This window comes from Pelodiscus sinensis, chromosome 13 (genome assembly GCF_049634645.1).
Source record: "Pelodiscus sinensis isolate JC-2024 chromosome 13, ASM4963464v1, whole genome shotgun sequence".
Lineage (NCBI taxonomy): Eukaryota > Metazoa > Chordata > Testudines > Trionychidae > Pelodiscus > Pelodiscus sinensis.
The window spans coordinates 40,511,066-40,529,456 of NC_134723.1; the positions used below are offsets into that span (position 1 = coordinate 40,511,066).

The 18,391-nt window shown below is 41.8% G+C and overlaps 1 long non-coding RNA gene across 1 annotated transcript; it reads left to right on the forward strand.

Annotated features, from left to right (window-relative positions):
• Positions 1 to 517: 517 nt before the first annotated feature.
• LOC142831257 (uncharacterized) lies at positions 518 to 17,121 on the forward strand. Its single transcript, XR_012906953.1, has 3 exons — positions 518 to 854; positions 10,500 to 10,648; positions 16,866 to 17,121. It is a non-coding gene; the product is annotated as an uncharacterized LOC142831257 (long non-coding RNA).
• The last annotated feature ends 1,270 nt before the right edge of the window (positions 17,122 to 18,391 follow it).

Here is an 18,391-nt window from a genome sequence, read left to right on the forward strand (position 1 = left end):
AGGGGAGAACTTTCAATATTAAATGTGAAGCACTTTCATAGGCGCAAAATCTCTACATCCTAAAGGAACAACACCAGGAACAATAGCATTTCAAATAGACCTGCTACAGGTCTTGGTTCACTGAGAAGCATGTACATATGGTGGAAGTGCACACAGAAGAGAATTCTTGTATATTTCCATGTAGTACTTGCTCTTATGAGCAGAACAGACAGGTGACTAGTGCCCTGGCCTAAGCTATAGGAATCCTGGGTTCTAGTCCTGGTTTAGATATTGATCTACTCCAGTGTTTCTTAAACTTTTTAAGACCAAGGAACACCAAACAATAATTTATTTTATGAGGAACACCAAGGATTTTTTGAGGAAAAAAAAAAGGTCGGGAGGCAGGGGGAGGGGGAAGGGTCAGGGGAAAGTTACTGACAAAAAAAAAGTTGCCTGCCCCTTTAAGGCAGCTATTTTGAATTCTTTTGATCTCTGTGACACACCGGTGTGCAATGGAACACAGTTTAAGAACCACTGATCTACTCTGTGCCTTGGGCAGACCTTTGTCTTGTCTGTTAAGCTGGCAATCACTTTGGGCGAGGCTCTCGCACCATGAGGCCTTAATGTGGATTGGGACAGCTAAGAACTTTGGAGAGCTACTATCATTTTCAAATCCTGAATGGAGAAAAGATGCATTAGGAGAAGATACACATTGGGCTTGTTAGCTTTGTCAATGTCCCTTTTGACTGCAGCTTTGGTTAGATGTCATGAATTTGCACACGATCACGTGAATATCACTATCATTCAACTATATACAAGTGAATTCGATCAACTGGAATTTGTTGAAAAGAACAAAAACAAAACAGATGATCTAGGTATGTAAAACCTATCTCATGTTAGTAGTAAAAAGAATGTATTATTTGTGAATGGCATTGGATTGACAGCCTTGGCAAAAAAAAGACAGATCCCGAGAATCACTCAATTGACTTCTATGCAGGTACATCACAGATGCCAGCCTTTTCCCTTTCTCCAGAGAGCAGCCACAGCCTGGGCAATGGTGAAGGCAAGCCTTTCCCACGGTGATCCACCCACGTGCTTCATGTAACAGGGAATCTCCAACACCGTTTTCCAGAATCTTGGGGAAAGTAGCTTGCACGTAACATAAGGCACAACTTCGATTCTCCATAGTGTAGGAGACCCATTCATACAATGTTCAATATAGCAGCTTCTCCAGAATTTTCTGGGTTTTCCCACCACACACACATTTTGGGTTTTTTTCCATTGATATGGAAGATCAGCCATGCTCTGCTGCATCATCTCATAATTTTGCATACATCCCCCCAACCTCTTCAAAGTCTGTTTTGTTTTATTGGTATTGAATTCCTCCACCTTTGTATTCTTCCCCATAACATACAATTACGAGTAGTAGTTATTAAATGAGCCCTGCAATGAATTCATAACTGAGCAGTTGTGTCTATTCCCATGACCACAGTATTTATGTGGCTTAACTACTCCATGTATCACCAAGAGCCCCAATGACTTCACTGGGACTTAAGAGGGTAGAGCATAAGGATCATAGGGTATGAAATCTTGGTTAAGAAAAAAAGTATTCAACTTAGAGAGAAGATAATGTTTTAGTAGCTGCCATGGATACAGTCAGAGTCCAGAACTGTGCGTGATTTGTCACCTCCACTCACTGTTCTTTTACCAGATCCTTCCAGTTGACGCAGGCTGACATGGCATGCACACAGCACTGCACATCAGAAATGACACCAGCCAAGAAACTGCTGAACACCAGTACTTGATGAGTCCTTTTACACTGGGCAGTGGGAGTGGGCAGTTTTCTAAGAAGAGACATGTAAAAAAAGGGGGGGAGGGCGCCACTTGAGAGAGGAACCATCTCATAAACAAAGGCACCATTTCAGTAAAGCAGGGCAGACGGAGGGCTATAGTCACGCGTGCTGGATCGCTGCTTGCTCTTCTTCCCTTTCCTCTCATGGTCAAAGAGCAAGGGAAAGTACACAGCTTGTGTCTCTTACTCCTCTGACCCCACCCCTCACCAGCCAGGAGTGAGGGGCGTGCACAGAAGTTGTGTACTTTCCCCTCAGTCCCTGATCATGAGGGGATAGGGGAGAAAATCAAGCAGCATCAAGGTAGCACTCCTCCCCCCCTCACAAAATGGAGCCCTTGTTCATAAATCAAAACTGTTTCCCTTTATACAGGAATACAGACCCCATCCTGCTCCCATTTGAGCTGATGGAAATTTTGTCAGGGACTTGCAGGGGGAGATCAGAATAGGCCTCGTGTATTTTAAGTAGCAGTTCTGCAGAAAAGGACCTGGGAATTACAGTGGATGAGAAGCTGGATATAAGTCAACAGTGTGCCCTTGTAGCCAAGAGGGCTAATGGCATATTAGGGTGCATTAAGAGGAGCGTTGCCAGCAGATCCAGAGAAGTGATTATTCCCCTTTATTCGGCTCTGGTGAGGACACATCTGGAGAAGTGTGTCCAGTTCTGGGCCCCCCACTATGGAAAGGATGTGGACGCATTGGAGAGGGTCCAGCAGAGGGCGACAAAAATGGTAAGGGGGCTGGAGCACATGACCTATGAGGAGAGGCTGAGCGAATTGGGTTTGTTTAGTCTGCAGAAGAGAAGAGCGAGGGGGGATTTGATAGTAATCTTCAGTTTCCTGAAGGGAGGTTCCAAAGAGGATGGAGAAAGGTTGTTCACAGTAGTGATGGATGGCAGAACAAGGAGCAATGGTCTCAAGTTGCAGTGGGGGAGGTCTAGTTTGGATATTAGGACAAACTATTTCACTAGAAGAGTGGTGAAGCACGAGAATGGGTTCCCTAGGGAGGTGGTGAAATCTCCATCCTTAGAGGATTTTAAGTCTTGGCTTGACAAAACCCTGGCTGGGTCGATTTAGTTCAGATTGGTCCTGCCTTGGGCCGGGGGGCTGGACTTGATGACCTCCTGAGGTCTCTTCCAGCTCTAGGATTCTATGACACTGTAGTAAAAGACCTGCAGCCTGGCCTGACACAGCTAACTCATGTGCAGGATGGAAATGACAGTGTAGACTCTTGGGCTCAGGCTGAGGTCTGGGACCTTCCACCCTCAGGGAGAAGGTCTCAGAAACTAGGCTCCAGTTCATGTCTGAGCATCTACACAGCAAATATTTAGCCCCACAGCCTAGCCTATGTCTGATGATCCAGATTCTGAGACTCAATTCCAGAGGATTTTTATTGCACTGTAGATACCTTATTATGCTAGTTACATTTAAAGCAAGCAACTGAAGTGGTGGTCCTTTTAAACATAAAAGAGCACATTGTTAAATGGGTGAGTGAATCAAACAACTTCAGCAATAGCTTTATTTTTCTCTCTTTTGGTTCAGACTTGTATCGGGATCATTCAGTATTTGAATCTTACTTCCATCCTACCATTTAAAAAATGATACTTCAGATTTTGTGTATTTAACCTTCAGCTCCACTAATGCTTCACACCACAACAGTTTCTCTTACTACAAGTGAGATAGTGCCCTTTATTATTATTATTCCAACTTTCTGCTTTACTTTGGAACCATTGTATGGGGAAAAACATAAAAGAATGAAATGTAATGTCACATAGAAGCTTGTCAAACTACATCTTCCAGAGTCTCTTACTTTGCCTTTAAGCATATTTCCATAGTACTTATAAGGGGCTTGACAAAGCTGGTGTCAATAGTCAGTGCCAATGAAATCCTTTTCCTTCCACTGTCAAAAAATTCTAAGAACAATGAGCCAGCTGCTCAACTAGTGTAAAGCTAAGTAGCTCTACTGAAGTCAGTGAAGTACGGGGTGTCCCCGCTGTAAGTCCCCCTAGCATACACTGGTTCCACATTAACACTTTCACGCTTGTAGGAACTGATGCATTATAAGTCCTTCCATTCCCCACTCTTAGGTCTCACACACAAAAATAGACCAATTCATGCAATGGAAGTCAACCACAGGAAAAAAATTCTCCACTTTACGTTGTTTTGCTATACATCCACATTTTTTGGACTGTATCTTGACGTAGAGCGGGGACTCCCTGTAAAGCTGTTTTATTCCAGATGAGGAACTGGTCTCATCTGTTATACAATACTGCAGCCTATCTGGTCATGAAAGTTTGATAGCCAAATTAAAGTACCTGAAATCAAACACTTTGATAAAGAACAGTACGGTAAAGTATGATCTACATGTAGAGATGTGAAAAAACATGCAGATTTGACATAGTACAGTTTCTGATGAAGACCATATGGGTGTGACATATCAGGGCACAATCCATCCTAAGGAGGAGCTATAATATTCCTGCTCCATAACTCATGGTGCCCTTTACAATGCTTTGTTGCTGTCGTCTACAGTCTGAACTATCTCAGCCTCCAGCACGTAAGCCGCTCAGAGCTATGTCTTTTGGTGTGCTGCAGCCACTGCAAGGTGACCCTAATACACCCCCAGCTCCGGATTCCCGCCGTTCCAGAAATGTTATTCTCTACTGTACCGCCCTCTCCTGACAGTACAAATATACTACGTCCATTATTCCCTTAAGGGACATGCACACAGCTTCTTACCCAAACATGTCACCTTGACCACACTGGTGAAACAAGTTCATTAACCACAAGTAATGAGGCCTAAAAGTCAGACCTGGTTACAAGAAAAAAAAAATTGTACTTTTACTTCAACTTCATTAGATTCAAAGCAACGTGTTCTCAGCACATGCTTCGGCTGCTTACTGAGCTAACTCTCAGATCAGGACCCCTTCCCTAGAGTAGGACAGCTGCTTCCTGGGTCTCTTCTCGGGCAGTGACTGTGATGTACTTTGGGGGGTTTGTCCCTCCTTTTTAAAGCGTCAGTCCTCCTCTTCAAAACCATTTCCTGATGAGATGCGGGCAGGGGCAGATGAGAGTTTTGCGGGGCCCAGGGCAGCACAATTTTGCGGGGCCCCCCTTTGGAGAAAAAACAGAAAAAAAGGTGTCAAATGTGCAAATTGAAGGCTGTTTTCATATTAAATGTGAATTTGGTAACCTTGTATGAGGTGTACCGGTAGTTCGGTAAACTACTGGTTTGTGAAACGAGGTGTACCGGTAGTTTGGAATAGGAATCCTAGTCCGAACTACCTAGTTCGAGCCCCGTGTAGCCGCGCTGCAGGGGGTTCGAACAAGCGGGGTTTTAAAAATGGCGGCTCCCCGCTTATGCAAATGAAGCCCGGGAAATTCAAATCCCGGGCTTCATTTGCAAGTGCGGTATGCCTACATTACCCTCCTAGTGCGAACTAGGAGGATAGTGTAGACATACCCTGAGAGAGAGCACCTATCTCTTAGAAGGACAGCCAATTGGTTTGAAATCTGAGCAGCAAAGTTGATTTATATTCCAATTTGTACTTACATCTTTTAGACAACAGCTACCCTCTCTCATTTCTGGCAAGTAATGGGTGTCACAGACATTAAGGAGATAAAATTTACAAAGCTGGGTTCTTATCTCATTTAGAATCCATTTACTTAATTGAAGTCAATGGATTTACACTGACATAAAAGCTGGTGCGAGTAAGACAAGAATACAGACCATTATCTATTTTTCATCTTAAAAACACTATAAATATGAATTATTCCTCTGTATACAGACTATACGTCCCTTCATAATATACATTAAAGGGTGAGAGAGTCAACTATGCAAGAACAAAGCAGTCCCTCATAGTTGGGCAGCTGCCACAGGTAAACCTAGTCTTAATTTCCCCTCATTGAGGGTACAAAGAAGTCCAACCAGGCCTTGAGGTACTGAAGAGCGCCCTCATGAGAGAAGTTCATTGATTTCACAAAAAAGAGCAACAAAAAACATAAGCAGAATGTTCAGTCCTTTATCCCACTGGGAAACCATCTGCTCTGGATAAATTAGCTTTATGTCTAGGCCCTGTAACCATGGAGCACTCTCCATGTGAGTTCCTTGGCTGGAGCTTAGGCCTCTGCAGGACACTCTGCCAACTGACACTTCTCCTCACAGTGCACTGCTGTTTACTGAGCAAAGCTCCAGAAGCTCCTATACTGGTTCTTTTTCCTGGGTTGTTCCTGTCCCTTCTCTGGGAAGCACCTTCTTGCTGGGAGTACCTTTCTGGCAGACTATGCTTCCTGCTACAATTTGCTAATCCATTTGGCTGAAACAAGGCCTTCCTGGATGCCTGCCTTTTACAAAACTCTTTTTAGAAGTCTCCTATCTTTATGAGTACCTACAAGGCTTCCTGCTCTGGTTCCAGAGAATTCCTTGTCTATAGAAACAGGAACCCTTCTTTGGGGTGATCTCTTTAAATAAGGTTAGATGTTCATTTCCCAATTAAGCAGCCACCTGGGCAGTTACCCCCATGTAGGCCTTTGGAAGGCTGTTCTGAGAAGACTAGGCCCTGATGCCCCAGGACACATGAGCATACGCATCATATCTCACTATTTTATCATATAAAGAGCTAAATGAATTTCCTGTGAATGTGGCACATTCAGAAGAGCTGAGTTTGCTGGATTACACACATTATCTATTAAGCAAATAGCACCACATTCATAATAGCGTTGTGTCATATTCCCAGAGCCAATGTTTTCATACAAATGACTATACTATTTCATTCTACTGTAATAGGTCTGGTTCAAAGGAAATGGACATGTTTCTATCAACTGTATAGGCCATTCATCCAAATCATACTTCTTTACCTTGCTGGGAAGAATACAGACGGAGACAGTATCAAAAGCTTTGCTAAAGCCAAGGTGCAGTATGTCCACTGCTTTCCCCATATTTATAGAGACAATTATCTCATCATAGAAGGCAATTAGGTTGGTCAGACATGACTTGCCCTTGGTGAATCTATGTTGATTACTTATCATCATCTTCCTCTCCTCCAAGTGTTTCAAAATGGATTCCTTGAGATTTTGTCCCTGATTTTTTTCAAGGACTAAAGTAACTGACCATTTGTCTGACCACTTTTTCAGAGCCTCCATATCCTCCTCCCTCATCACTTTCTCTACCTCCTAGGCCTGTGTTCTCTTCTCACTCTGTGATCTCTTCTTGTGTGGTGCTGTCTGCTCTATATTACATTACCACAACTCCCAGATCTGCCTCTGCACTGGTAAAATCTCCCCTGGCCTGCAGTCATCATTCACCTCTGTGACATCTCCTCCTGAAAGTACCGAAGTCACCACAAGCTCAACATTTGCAACTAAGCTTATTTTCCATCTGAAACTCTCTCTACTACCTCATCCTCTGTGTTGCTGTTGACAACACCACCGACCTTCCCATTACACAGGCCCACTTCATCTTTGGCCTTTGCCAAATCCAGCTGTTGCCTGCTGTGCAGCAGCTCTAAAATCTAGCCCTTCCTCTTATTTTCCACATTCAAGGCAGTAGTCTAGGCTTTCAGTGCTCCAGACCTTGGCTAGCCTTCCTCATTTAGGCTTCCTGTTCTCCTCTCTCTTTCCATTCCAATCAGTCCAAAATGGCCCCAACAAAATTACGCCTTCCCTTCTCTAGGCCCCTCACTAGTTTCCATCTCCTAATTAGGTTTTTTTTCAAAGCCATCTAGGGGAGTTGGACACTAATTCCAATTAATTTGAAAGGTTGTTAGGCATCTAAAACCCCTAGACAGCTTTGAAAATCTCAACCGTGAAGTTTCATCTTTTCTCCTTCATCATCCAGACACATTTTACTTCCAAATACCTCCTTGTCCTCATATATTCCTTCACTCCTCTCAAGAGTTATTCTTTATCTCCTCACTAGCACAGTGGCCAGGGGGCTCTAGGAAATATTGTTCCCAATATCTTCCCAAACCTCTCTCTCTTAAAATGCAAGCATATCACTTAGATTTCCTCAGGAACTAATGATAAATGAGCTGCAAGGAGTTGTGAGGCGCCATGTGTTCACAGAAGCATCCAGAAGTTACCCCTATTTCTCTGCAGGTGTGGAAATTCAGGCTGTCCTGAGGTCTTCCTTCCTTTTTGCTTCCAGTGGTGTTAGAATTATTGTAAAAACAGCATGTCTTGCGGCTTATTTTAATGCTTTTGATACCGATTATTGCCAAACCCAAGCTATTCTGACACAAGAGAAAATTATAACTTAAAAAAAAACCCTACAACTTTTTGGAGCCTTGGTTGTGCTTTTGGAGGCATAGTTAAACCTTGAATCTAGGTTAATTTATATTAGTTAGAGAGTGCTTGTCTATGTCACTTCACTCACTCTGTGATCAAACTGTCTGCTGCCCTCAAAAGATCTTGCTCTGCTTTTTGCCACAAATGAGACTCCCTAAGAAGGTTGGTCATGACAGTCCTGTCTGGAAACTTACAACTTCCACATCAATCCTATTTTAATGATATCAAAAGGAGCGAGGAAGTTGATTATTCTCCCTTCTCTTGCTTAAAGATTAAGGGCCAAAACTGTAGCTGGTGTAAATTGGTAAAGCTCCTAGCAGAGGAAATGGCCCAAGATGTCAAATAAGAGACAATTCCAGGCTTCTCACTAAAGTAATGGCTTTTAGAAACCGAACATCAATGGCTTGTTCATCCTTTGATTCCTAGGTACATAACTTCTTTTATTTAAGCCAATTAATCAAGCTGCTTAATTTAATACTGTAGATACCTACACCTCCCACTGGGAACTACCTATTAAAGTAGGAATAAGATGAATAATTCATCGTTTATCCACAAAAGTTGAGCTGGGTTGGATTTGCATTGCTAAATAAAAGCTATAGTTGCCCAACTAAGAGGAAGGATGTTTCAATGATTGGAGTGCTAGCCTGTAACTCCCTCTGAATTCGATTTCCTTACCCATTACAGGTATCCTCTCTGGCCTTGGGCAAGTTATTAATTCCCACTGAAATCAGCAGGAATCTTGAAATGAATGGCACTTGGGCATTTAAGTAACTTTGAAGCTCTGGACCTTAGGCTTCGTCTACACCTCAAATTTATGTTAACCACGCTATATCATTCAGGGTGGTGAAAACCACTATACTCTGAGCCCTAATGATTTAACCCTGGGTGTAGACGCATGTAGATCCACAGACAGATTGTACGGAGTGGCTGTAGTGCAGACATATCCTTAGTCACCTTCTATGTCTTAGTTCTCCATCTGTGAAATAGGGATACTAGAGCTTCCTTACCTCACAATGGTTTTATGTAGGTAAATACCTTAACCATTGTGGTGATTGAGACCATTTGAGTACTGTAAATAGACATCTACATAAGACATCTGGTCAAGGTCTAGATTCCCACCAATCTGTATTCACATATCAATTCTGAACTAGGGAAAAACATTCCCTTTCATTTAAAACAGGTCTGGCACCAGTTCTCCATCATCAATGGCTACGTCCTGCTACTCATTTTTGCACAAAGCTTCCATTGACTCAGGATGCGTCTGCACCCAGAACAATGAAAGCATAGTGTCCTCATTGGGGTCTTTGAAAAGATACAGTGGGCCCCATTCTGCTCATACAAGTCAAAATTCCTTTTACATTCAATGGGAATGGGATGGGACCCTCGATTATCAGGTCAAATGTGATGTGAAGTGGTTACATGTGAAAAATCTCACCATCATCTTACTGCTGAGTGCCTTATGTTACATGAGTTACCAGTGTGTGTGTTAAGCACTGGAGCCTTGGTCACACTCCAGTTTGCGCAATCATCTTCTGCCTACAGATGCTATGTGACCCCTTCAGTTTAAAATGGACATAGTATTCACAGCATTGCAGTGGTCATGTTGGCCCTGGGATTTGAAAGACAAGGTAGAGGAGGTATATCTTTTACTGGACCACTTGAACTTGGGACAGTACAAGATATCGCTTCACTGCCTTGTCTTTCTCACAGTATTCATAGACGGTTGCTATCTTAAACTGTTGTGATGCAGTGTATTGTCAGGGGCGGCCCTAGACTGGCTGCCAGCAACCGGTGCCCTAGGGGAACCATGAAATCGGCGCTCCCACCTCCAAACCCCTCAATGATATCGCGCCACCATTTGGTGCCCCATTTAACTTGGTGCCCTAGGCGACTGCCTAGTTGGCCTATATGGATGGGCCGCCCCTGTTATTGTTAACCGCTGCAGTTATGTCATCACCAAAGAGGCTACACTGCCAAAGTTGGTAGGTAATCCTACTTGATAATATTTATTAAGGGCTTTGGGATCTTTTGGTATGAAAAGCATTATGCGCAATCCCATGCTTTCTCATTAAATGCACCAGCGAGCTTTTTTATTGTCCATACTATGTTGATCTATAGCATGAGCTTCATAGAGAGCTTAAATACACACCAAATCAATGGTGCCCATTATATCCTCAATCTGAACTTCCATCTTCATTACATTCCTGAATCAATAACCATTTTCCTTAAGCAAGTCTTTCCAACAGACATCAGATCAGACCTCAAACACATTTGCTCGCTCATCTCCAGCACTATTTCACTTCTAGATCACTTTCGTTTCACTTTGATGTACAGGCAATGCATCAAATATATGCCCCAAAACAGTGTTCCCAACTCTCTGCTGTTTATAGCACAGAAGCTTCAAGATGAACCAGAGGGACAATGGGTTAAAAGGACTTGCATGCATCAACAGGAGAGGATACTGCCGAATGCCAAAGGAGCATCGCAATTCTATCTTCCAAAACCTAAAAACTCTACTTGGTCTTCACATGTTTCCAAGGTAAGTGGACTTTTAAATTATATAAAGGAAAAGAAAAAGTCTTTCACTCAGAAAAAGATTGGATTAATATTCTAAATATTCTTTTGTAAAATGCCGTTTGCATCAATAATTTGCTTGTTTCAAAATAATCTATGGAATTCATTCGAGTACTTGTCTACAGCTTTTGGCCACCAATCATCTATGGACTCTGCATTCTTAGGATACACTCACTTGGGTGTGTCTAGACTACATGGCTCCGTCGATGAAGCCATGTAATCTAGATACACCCACTACATCAGCTTATTCACTATTTCAGCCACATTAATTCTGTTCTCCCTTTCCTGTTCCTTGATAGATTAAACCAGTTCTCTTAGGCCCCCTTTCACACTCCTATCTGATTGTTGCCTTAAAGTCATGTCTTCCATCCTACCCAATGGAGAGTTCACTAGGATCAGATAGCACACCATCAAAAATAAATGTTATTAATTTTACAACACACAACAATACATACATAAACTGAATGCAAGTATCTTTATTGAATGTACTCTATTACTGAATTTCCACATTTAAAATAATTTGTTTTTGTTAATTTTGTCCTGCTAAAAGAATCTCCTTTTCAGACACATGTTATCAGCTGTTGTACTTCTGTTTTACTCATATTTTTCTATGCCATTCCAGCACTTACTCAGCAAAGTATCAGGCATGTGAATAGTCCCAATGGAACTGTTCAGATGCTCAATTTCATTCTGTGGCTCAACATCTTGCTGCATCTGGTCCTTTCTCAGTATATATTCCATGCATCAATAATGTTTTGTTTTACATATTTTTACACAAGAATAATTTTGACACTAAAGGACCCAGCCCCAGTTATGTCCACTGTGCTGAAGGGAGTGAAGAAGAATATCTAATTTTAGTATGCAAGTGAATACCAAATAACTGGAAATGGAGTTTAGCCAAAGCTGGAAAAAATGCCAAAGAGCAGACAGAGCCAAAAAATAATACAAGTCTCATGGATTTTATCTGCTTTGTTATTGCAGCAGATGTTCCTCATTAAAACCAACATTGATAGTTAGTCTACATCAACCTTACAAAACTGAAGACATTAGATATTAACCTGCCTTTTATAATTCATTAATAAGCTGCTTTTGTCATCATAACACATTTTAAGAAAAACATGTGGGCGCTGATTAAACAGGAGCAAAGGAATCTCAGCCCCATTTTCTACAGACGTTTTGATCATTCCATCTATTCCATGAGAAAAAATCATAGATCAATACCCATCCTCTCTCCCCCCTACAACCAAAACACAAAATACAAAGTGAATCAACAGACACAGGGCTCTTATCCTGTAAAGAACTTCATTAAACAGCTTGCTGCCAGCTAGGGTTGCCAGGTGTCTGGTATCGACCCAGACAGTCCAGTATTTTCACCTCGTATCCAGTAAAAAAATTCAGAAAAATGTCTGCCATTTTCTGATTTTTTCCCGGCCAGGAGGCAAAAATACCGGGTGCTTACCTGGCTCCACAGGGGAGCTCTCTGGCCCAGAGCAGAAAGACAAGATGGCAGATGGTTACCCGCAGCCTGTTAGGGTCAAAAAGACTCAAAGGCATTTCTTAAAGGAGCTATGATGGTGGGTTTTTTCCCCAGTGGGTTTTTTTTGGAGGGGGAGAGGGATGTTCAGTATTTTTCGTTAAACCATCTGGCAACCCTACTTGCTGCATCTGCATGGATTTCCACTGGCCAGAGCACTTTGCTAGTATGGACACCCACCTGCATCTAAGTCATTTCAATACTGAGGTCCTGGTAGGCTTTTGACTTTGCAACAAAAGGAAAGAAACCACAAGCAATTGCAAGAGGGTGTGATTTGTTCTTAACCAACTGTTTCCTCTATGTGGGTTTTGAGGGGGTATATTTGAGGAAGCAATCAGGAGTGAGAAATCTGATTTAGATGAAACTAACAATGTCCTGCTTCTGGTTTTCAAATTGTACTTGAACCAATGCCTTTAAAATATTAAATGTTTTGATGAGCAATCCTACCTGTCATCTCCCTCTTACTGAGGCTCCATACCAGGGTCACCAGCTGCACCACTCCCCCTCAGGGGCAGCCCATGAGTATAGGCCGACTTGGCCATCGCCTAGGGCGCCACCTTCAACGGGGCGCCTGGGGCGCCCGATGATGACATTACGCCATTGACAGCCGTGCAGGTGGGGGAGCCAATCATGCGTTCCACCTGGGGCACCAGCTGCCTCAGCCCGCCTCAGGCTGCCCCTGCTCCCCCTTACTGTTTCCTGAAGAGAGCTATTCTCAGTGTAGTTAATATTCTACTTAGCCTTCCTTCTCCTCTGTCCTTTAGGGGAATCTGGAAATGATCTGCTGAAATCCATTTCTACTAGCCCTGTAAACTGTTTGGTGCATTGTGTTTGATTGGGATAAACTCTGATCTACCATGATTAACTCTTTTTAGTGGCTGAGTCTCTGTTAAATTTGCAACTTTAAATTCTTCATGTGCCTTATGCCAGTTCTGTTTGTAGTGGTTTGTGATATGATAGTAGCAAGCAGGGCAGTTTATCTAGTTTCCTACTTCTTAAATGTTCTTAAAATTATGACTTCTGTTTTCAGGTCTTGATAGAATTGGTTGTTTATGAACAACTTGGTTTCCTGACTGTTTCTCTCCAGCCCTGCTCCCTACGTTGATTCTCAGAATAAACAGCTAACAGGCATTTAAATTAGAGGACCGAAAATACACATTCCTGAATCTGTGAATATAATCTTCATATAAACCTGTTGTAGCTTGCAACATCATTCATGTTAGGCTGACATGCTCCCCCATGTGTATGCTAAACAAATAAATCTTTGTGGGTTGTTAATAGGGGGTAAGTGTTTAACCCAGGAGAAGAACGACTGCATTTTTAAAGTATCAGAGGGGTAGCCGTGTTAGTCTGAATCTGCAAAAGCGACGAGGAGTCCTGTGGCACCTTATAGACTAACTGAAGTGTAGGAGCATAAGCTTTCGTGGGCAAAGACCCACTCTAAAAGATGTTTAATGCAGGACATGGCTATTTGCTGCTTTCCCTTAACTTAGGATTCCTTCCTATCTCCTGCTATTGTTGACTCTCTAAATCCTTCCCTTTTTTTTCTGCTGAAAAGTGCTTTTGTGTCAAACCCTGGCCCCAGTGTTATCAATGGAAGAACTCCCATTGACTTCAAGCGAGACTTTGCCTTTTGATTCTTTAGTTTTTAATTCTTCTAAGCATTTCTGTACATTTTGTTAGTTAGGACTGTGGAGTTTACAGCACCTTAAGTATTTCCCAGTACCTGTTTTAGTTACATTTACAGCTTGAATGGTCAGAGAAATGACACACCAGATACTGAGACCAATGTTTCTTTACTGTGTTTTCCATGTTATAGCAATGAACACAAAGTACAGACAGATTTTTTCACTCAGGTGGTTCTTCCTTATCAGTTGCCTAGTCTCTATTGATCCTCTAGAATGGTGTAGAGTTGCCTACTTGTAGAATTTTTTCCCAAAATGTCTTGCCAGGGCTGGAGAGGCAGTACTGTGCCCAAAGGAACCATTTTGCAACTGGATACTATTTCTTCATCTCTCCTAGAAACTGTAAATATTTTTGTTTTCAGATGTTTTCCTTTTCACATTCCATAGGAAATAGATAACACTGAGGGTACATCTACACTGCGGGCTAAAGTCGAGTTAAGATACACAACTTCGGCTATGTTAATTGCATAGCTGAAGCCGAAGTATCTTTAACTCAGTTTTTGGTGCTGTCTACACAGCAGGAAGTTGAAGAAAGAACACTCTCCCTTAAACTTTCCCTACTCCTTGTGAAATGAGGGTTACAGAAGTTAGAGTAAAAAGCCCATTATTTCCAAATTATTTTCAAATAATAGGCTTGCTGGGTAAATGCGCACTCTGTTATTTCAAAATAACCTGAGTTATTTCGAAATAAGCGTGCTGTGCAGACATAGCCTGAGAGTGCAAGTTTTTATGTAGCAATAGATTTGAGGTATTTACTGCCATGCATTTCTTTTAAGGTAGAATTAAAGGTAGAATTGTAAAGCCACAAAATGTATCAATGTTCAGGCTTCGTTGTACAAAATTTCTCCAGCTGAAGTGCAGCATGGTGAGCCTTCGATTCCTCTTGAACACAGCTGGCAGGTACAGTCCTTAAGTCCCTCATCTCTCTCAAGGGCAGAATTGCATGGTTCAGCCTCTCTTGGCTTGCATAGTTGAATTGCAGCCTTCTCTCCCCCAATTTCCCAACCATGTAAACACACAAGGATAAACTGCATGTGGCAGCTGCAATAGGTTTCCCTTTGGAAGCCTGTGACCAATGGCTATGAAAGTGACTCCAACCTATTGTTTGTTCACCAAGTGGTAAACAGCAACCCAATAAAAGAATTAAAACAGCAGAAGCCTACGTGCATCCAGATTCATCTAAATGTTTTCCTTGCCGTGCAAATTTAGGAAAATTATGATCAGTCCAGCCACATCAACTCTAGATGGGGAGAAACATGCATTCTCTCCTCTCAGCAAGTCTCTGGCAATGTCACACCACAAGCAGTTGCTGACAATTCCTGTTTTTTACTTTCTCCAAGGGATGGCTTTATGTGTTTATGGGTCTCTGGTACTCAGAGGCTACGTCTACACTACAGGGGTTTTGTGCAAAAACCTGCATTGTGACCACACCCCAAGCACGTTTTTGCACAAGAAAATTTACAGTGAATCAACAGAACAGAGGGGTTTTGCAGTATAGGTATTCCTCTTTCTATGAGGAATAACTCCTTTTTGAGCACGAGCTCTTCTGCAAAAAGGTGTGTGTGGATGGGAAACAGGGTTTTTTTGTGCAAAAACAGCCTATCAAAAGAAGCACAGGTACTCTGGTGGCCATTCTGTTAATGGCAATCAGAGCTTTCTTACGAGACAGCGTCCATGCAGTCTGGATGCTCTCTTGCGCAAAAGCACATTACTTTTCTGATGCGCTTTTGCAGTGTAGACGCACTCTTGCGCAAGAAGTTTTTGCGGAAGATCTCTTCTCCAAAAAGCTTCTTGTGCAAGAAGCCTGCAGTTTAGATGTAGCCTGAGTTCTGGCTTTGGCAAAAAAGCTGTGTTGCTTTTGGCTAGAACTTGGAAAGGCATCTTCTCAGTTAATGCCCTTTCTCTTATTCCTATAACTCTCTTTAGACGTTTACTTAGTGATGTCTTTTCTCTGACCATTGCTTCATTTCTGGTTTGTTCTCTGATTTGATTCTTTGTTGTCAACTGGTAAGCTGAAAAACATGTAGCAGTCATACAAACAATTCAAATATCCCTTATTCTCCAATAGTTCAAGCACCTTGATAGGATCATAGAACACTAGAATTGGACGGGACATCAAGAGGTCATCAAGTCCAGTCCCCTGCTCTCACAGCAGGACCAAGCACCATCTAGATCATCCCTGACAGGTGTCTGTCTAACCTGCTCTTCAATATCTCCAGTGACGGAGATTCCACAACGTCCCTAGGCAATTTAGGCCAGTGTTTAGCCACCCTGACAGTTAAGAAGTTTTTCCTAATATCCAACCTAAACCTCCATTGCCACAATTTAAGCCAATTGCTTCTTGTCCTATCATCAGAGGCCAAGGAGAACATTTTTTTCCTTCTCTTTGTAACATGATTTTAGATACTCGAAAACTGCTATCATGTCCCCTCTCGGTCTTTTTTAAACTTAACAAGCCCGGTTCTTTCAATTGTCCCTTGTAGCTCATGTTTTCTAGACTTTTAATCATTTTTGTTGTTCTTCTCAGGACTTTCTCCAATTTCTCCACATTTTTCCTGAAACATTTTTCCCAAAACTGGACACAATACTCCAGTTGAGACCTAATCAGTGAAAAACAGAATGGAAGTACATATAGTTTGTGCTCTATACATTAATATGTTAAATGTATCCCTTCCCCCGCACCCAGCTTGTTCAACAACATATATTGATCACTTACCTAAGCATCTGTCTCCTTTTGGTATTGTCCAGTTAATTTGTGCCACCAGAATTTGGGGTCTGTGTTATTATCAGTGTTCTTCCCTTTATATTTTCCAAATTCTGATGGAGGGAAGTAGAGTTTGAAGGATTTTATTTAATTGTCAAAATCCAAATATCCATCTGTTTAAATGATCTTTAAGAATTGCTTCTGCTGACAATGTTGAACATCAGAGACCTTACTGGAAGGTGCAATGTGACTCTCATAGAATGCTTCTAGATGGTGAGAAACATGCTGCACAGGTCTGCCTACACAGATCAGATTAAAGGATTTGGACAATAATGAGGAAGCCAGATAAATGAACCGACTTGACTAAAGGCATGTCAGCAATCCCATTGCATGGACTAACCAGCATGTGTCAAATCAAGACAATATTCACTGAGCCATGAAGCCAGCTGCTCTATCTCCTTTTATCAAACTATGATTTCACAAGGTGTAACAAGTCTGGATTTCTAGAATGACTGCTTTTACAGTTGTATTCATTATGTTGTCACTCAATATTAAAAGTGTTAATATTCTGTATCTAGACTTGTGTATTTACCAAAATCATCTTACTAGCATTGGTTAAAAATAGAATCTACAAGGAAAAGATTTCATTAGTGGAAAATCCACTGAGGTTTTAAACTCTACCAATTCAAAAGTGAATCAAGTAAAAAATAAGCAGAACATTGAAATTCTTCTCATTCTAGGAAGCCTGTTTTAAAGCAGACACAGATTTTCTTTATAGTCTTCACAAAAGTGAAACTGAAAGGACTGGAAATTGAGTGATTATGGTCAAAAATACATTGAGTCAGATGTACAGCCAGTGTAAATAACTGATGTTAGTTGATACACTGACTGACTCTAAGGCCAGATCTACACTAGAACTGACAGCTCGGCTTAAGGTACACAACTCCAGCTATATAGAATATGCAGCTGGAGTCATCTTATCTTAAACCGAGCTTGGCGCCGTCCCCACAGCGAGAGGCTGATGGGAGCAAATGCTCCTGTCAGCTTCCCCTATTCCTCTCAAGAGCCTGAGTATTGGCCACTAGTGGGAGTGTCTCTGAGTTCAATTTAGTGAGTCTTAATTAGACCTGCTAAGTCAAACTCCAGAAGATCAATCGCGGCAGCATCAGTCTTCCACTGAGTAAAGGCAAGGCCTAGGTGTAAGCTCCTTCTCTCTCCAGACTGCTCATCAATAGCGGTTTCTTTTTACGGAATAGCTACAGATTCCTTTTCTGCCTAGCAATGGCTTCCCAGTCTGCACAAGTTGCTGCCATGTGTCCTACTGGATGAGCATCTGCTCAAATCACCTTTTGTGAACCCTTTCCTTACAAAGAAAATTCTTACACTATTCAAGTGTTGGGTGCGCTAGACCTTTTCATGGATTATGAGCATATCCATAGTTGCATTAGATAGAATAAATAAATTAAAGGATATACTCTCATGCATTAGGTCATAGACCAACCACTCATCAATGGTAGTTAGGCAGAATTTCTTTCAAAAATAATTTATTCCATAAGTATCCTTTATAAGGTTTCTTGTGCCTTCCTCTAAAACTTCTGTTACTGAGCATTGTGAGGCATAATAAGAGATTAGACAATTCCCTAGTCTGCTTTTGTATGGCAATCGGTATATTCCTCCTGTATTTGCTTACATATATCTGTACAGTTACTTATATTCTGGGCATTTACTCTTTGCCAGCAGATCAGTATTGGTAATGAATGTAATAGCTCCCATTATAATAGATGC